The sequence below is a fragment of the Petaurus breviceps genome, unplaced genomic scaffold (assembly GCF_028583685.1).
Source record: "Petaurus breviceps papuanus isolate PSGF00001 unplaced genomic scaffold, PetGlider_PUasm1.0 184, whole genome shotgun sequence".
NCBI classification, from domain to species: Eukaryota; Metazoa; Chordata; class Mammalia; order Diprotodontia; family Petauridae; genus Petaurus; species Petaurus breviceps.
In genome coordinates, this window is record NW_027185793.1 from 7,508,684 (window position 1) to 7,513,462 (window position 4,779).

General features: G+C 39.4%; 1 pseudogene; it reads left to right on the top strand.

The window, feature by feature from the left end:
* Positions 1-522: 522 nt before the first annotated feature.
* On the top strand, positions 523-1,118 carry LOC138161207 (translocating chain-associated membrane protein 1 pseudogene; annotated as a pseudogene).
* Positions 1,119-4,779: the final 3,661 nt, after the last annotated feature.

Below are 4,779 nucleotides of genomic sequence, written 5' to 3' on the forward strand. Positions count from 1 at the left end.
CTAAAGTTCTTCTCTAGAGACACTATCTCAAAATTTTGACCTTTTGGTACTCCTGTTTTTATAACCAATTCTGGGAGTTTGAAGATTTCAGTTTTTCCAAGGGCAACAGGTGTGGTCACTTCTCTCCTGGTCTACACTCAACCAGGAAGGGCTGCTGGTCCCTTGTGATTGCAATCAATACTCTTATTCAGGGTACCTGCTCCTTCTGTTGAGGGATGTGCAGCCAAAATGGCAGAGTAGAAACAGGACTTCCATTTTTGCCCTGGGCTGCCCCAGCGGCTGCGTAGTGGCTGTAGGATGGGGAGTGAAGTTCCAGCAACCGGCTGCGGCAGGGCTGAGAACAGCAGTCAGGGGCAGGGGACAGAGGCTGTAGCAGCAGCAGGAGCAGCAGCAGCAGCGTCTTGCCCATGAGGAAGAGCAAAGCAGGAGTGTCAGCAGTAGCGGCAGCGCAGGAGGAGGAAAGGAGGAGGAGAGGAGGAGGAGGAAGGACAGGAAAGCACAGGACAGGGACCGGCCCTCACCATGGCCATCTGAAAGAAAAGCACCAAGAACCCTCCCGTCCTGAGCCACGAATTCATCCTGCAGAATAACGCTGACATCGTCTCCTGTGTGGCCATGGTCTTCCTGGTGGGGGTCATGTTCGAGATTACAACAAAAGCAGCAGTTATTTTTGTTACTCTTCAATCCAATGTTACCATTCCAGCCACAGAAGACCGTGCAACTGAAACACTCTCTTTCTATTACCATGGCATTAAAGATTTGGCTACAGTTTTCTTTGTCATGCTGGTAGCAATAATTATTCATGCCATAATTCAGGAATATGTGTTAGATAAAATTAACAGGGTAATGCACTTCTCCAAAATGAAACACAGCAAGTTTAATGAATCTGGTCAACTTAGTGCATTCTACTTTTTTCTTGTATTTGTTGCACAAGCATTCTGGTGTCTGAGAACTTAATCTCAGATCCAGCTATTCTGTGGAAGTCCTACCCCTTTACCCTGATGACATTTCAAATGAAGTTTTTCTACATATCACAGCTGACTTACTGGTTTCATGCTTTTCCTGAGCTCTACTTCCAGAAAACCAAAAAAGTAAGCTGGGCAATGTATAATTTTTAAAATTAACTTACTATCAATTTTCTTTTTAATTTCTTGAAGGAACATTTTTTTTATTTTATCCAGTATATTTTTTTACTCACATTTTCTTCCCTTCTGCTTACCCTCCCCAAAACTTTCTTTACCCCCCAAAAAAGTTTTCTCCATTCTAAAACATAAGTTTGGATCATTCATTTGATTTCAATTTAACTCAAACACTTCAAGAGCTAGTAAGTGAAGATTTTGCTAATGATCCTAATTTTACTTTTGTTTGTTTTTTTCAAGATAGCATTTTTGCCCTGAGTCGATACTTTAACTATACTATAATTGCCATCAGCAGTTCACTTCTTAGCTGTGTTATAAGGACATTGGGTGACTGAAGGATAAACCATTCTATGTAAATTTTAGAATTCAACACTGAAAGAAGTAACTCGTAGCTTAAGTGTTTTTGACCAACAAAGTCATCTCATTCTTTCAAAACAAATGGATGGATGAATAAAATGAATGGATCCTCCTTTTAAAGTGTAAAAAAAAAAAAAAGAATCAGGACAACCCCATGGCTCCAGCTTCAACCTGCTACAATACATGTAAAAAAAGGACTCTAAATAAATTTTAGTGCTAAAGACCCCACAAAGTGACAGAGAGAAACAAATCTACCACTGAAGACATCCTGGCAAGATGGCAGGAAGGGGTTGTTGCATAGCACTGGGGGGCATAGACCTCCCATGGGAGTGATGCAATTTTGGCCCCAAGGCAGCCCTGATCAGCAGTGGCCTGAGGAATATTCAGCAGAATGAAGCACCACCAGCGGTGGCAGTTGCCAGACATCTCAACCCATAAACAACAAAGACAAAGTAAAAGGTCAATGTGGAACTTTGTTGGAACAGGGGTGGATGGAACATGGTCCTTCTCCTGCCCCCAGGGAAAGAAGTGGTGGAAATATGGGTGGCTGCCATGCCTACCTCAGGAGCTCCTGGCCTAAAGATTGTAAGGGGACCTAGCCACCATTCAGAGGGTAATCACTTTTACTTTAACCTGTTTGGATATGGATCATGGTCTTGGTTGATGGTCCTCAGGTGTGTGATCAGGTGCCAGAGCCTGTGGCTGATGCAGAGAGGACACCCTCCTAATTGTTCCAGCAGCTGGGAAAACCCCAGAAATTTGGGACAAACCTTTCTCCCTTCTGAAAGCAGAGTTCTACCAAGGCAAAGAGTTCAAAAGCCAAGTAATTGACTGGCAACATGAACAAGCATAGGAAACACAATCCTACCAAAGATTCCTTTTTCAGGGACAAAAAGGATCAAAGCATGGAAAAGGTAGAAAAAAATGAAGTCAGAGCTCCTGCATCAAAACTCCCAAGAAAAATATGAACTGGTTACAGGTCGTGGAGGAGCTCAAAAAGGATTTTGAAAAGCAAGTAAGGGAAGTGTAGGAAAAAATGGGAAGAGAAATGAGTGATACAAGAAAAACAAGAAAAGCGAGTCAACAGCCCAACTGAAGAAAATAACACCTTAAAAATATACTAACTCCAATGGCAAAAGAGGCCCCAAAACCAATGAGAGGATGAATGCTTTAAAAAGCCAAATTTGCCAGATGGAAAATGAATTTCAAAAATTTACTGAAGAGAACAATTCCTTCAAAATTAGATTGGAGCAATTGAAAGGTAATGATTTTATGAGAAATCAAGACACTAAAAAACAGATCAAAACAAATGAAAAAATAGAATGTGATGTGAAATATCTCATTTGGAAAACCACTGTCATGGAAAATAGATCCAGGAGAGAGAATTAAAAAAATTATTGGACTACCTAAAAGCCATGATAAAAAACAAGAGTATAGACACCAACTTGCAAGAAATTATCAAGCAAAATTGCCTTGATGTTGTAGAACCAGAGGGCAATATAGAAGTTGAAAGACTTCACCAATTGCTTCTTGAAAAAAAAACCCAAAAGAAAACTCTTAGGAATATTATAGCCAAATTCCAGAATTCCCATGTCAAGAAGAAAATACTGCAAGCAGTGAGGAAGAAACAGTTTGAGTATTGTGGAAAGGCAATCAGGATATCATAAGACCTAGCAGCTTCTACACTAAGGCATCAAAGGGTTTGGAATATGGTATTCCAGAGGTCAAAGGAGCTAGGATTAAAACCAAGAGTCACCTACCCAGAAAAGCTGAGTATAATGCTTCAGGGGGGAAATATGGTCATTCAATGAAATAGAGGATTTTTTTTTTGGAGGGCAAGTGGGGTTAAGTGACTTACCCAAGGTCACATGGTTAAATTTTGTGTTAAGTGTCTGAGGATAGATTTGAACTCAGTTCCTCCTGACTCCTGGGCCAGTGCTCTATTCACTGCACCCCCAGCTTCCCCTAAAACAGAGGATTTTCAATCATTCTTGATGAAAAAAAAAGAGCTTAAGAGATAATTTGGCTTTCAAGTACAAGAAGCAAGAGAAACATGAAAAGGTAAACAGGAAAAATAAATCATAAGGAATTTATTAAAGTTGAACTATTTATATTCCTACATAGGAAAAAAATGATTGTAACTCTTAAGATTTTCTCAGTATGAAGACAGTTGAAGGGAATATATATGTATATGTATGTATACATAATATATATGTATATGTAGGAGGGTGTATGTGTGTATAAACATATATGTGAGGCTGTGCATATGTATGCACAAGTATACATAGAGGAAACAGGACAAGTTGAATGAGAAGTGATGATATCTAAAAAATAAAATTAAGAAGTGAGAGAGGAATATATTGGGAGGAGAAAGAGAGAGATAGATTAGGGTAAATTATCTCACATAAAAGAGGCAAGAGAAAACTGTTACAATGGAGGGGAAGAGCAGGAAGGTAAAAGGGAATGGGACAAACTTACTCTGATAGTATTTGTTTTAAGGAGGGAATAACATGCACACTCAATTGGCTATCTTACCTTACAGGAAAATAAGAGGAAAGGGGATAAGAGGGGGGATGATAGAGAGAAGGAAATGAGGGAAAGGCTAATTAGAAGCAAACACTTTTGAAAAGGGACTGGGTCAAAGGAGACAACAGAATGAGTGAGGGGCTGTATAGGATGGAGGGAAATATATTTAGTCTTTGACAATATACCTATTATGGTCATGTTTTGTGTAACTACACATGTCCAACCTATATTGAATTGCTTATCTTCCCAGTGCAGGAGGGTGAGGAGGGAAGAAAGGAAAGAATTTGTAACTCAAAGTTTTAAAACAAATGTGTGTGTCTCTGTGTGTGGGGGTGTGTATTTGTATTATGTGTTACTGGGAAATAAGATATAAAAGCACCAGTGTATAGAAATTCATCTTGCCTTACTAGAAAGTTGGGGGGGGATATAAGACAGAACAGATTGGGGAAAAGAGTATTAAGTAAGCTAGCTCTTTTGGGGTGGGGGGGCAGGGGAAAGACAAAGAGAGAAATTTGTAACTCAAAATCTTGTGGAAATGAATGTTGAAAATTAAATAAATAAATTGATATTAAAAAAAAGAAATGATGCAAAGAATAACCTCTTTTACCTAAAAAAAAAATAAGGGTCAAATGGAGTAGGGGAATATCATTATGTATCTGAAGAAAAGTTCTTCCTATGTCGAGGGATATCCATATCCAAAATCAGGCATATACATTTTTACTTCTGGTCCAGGCATGTGTAGCCTGTGGCCTCAAGG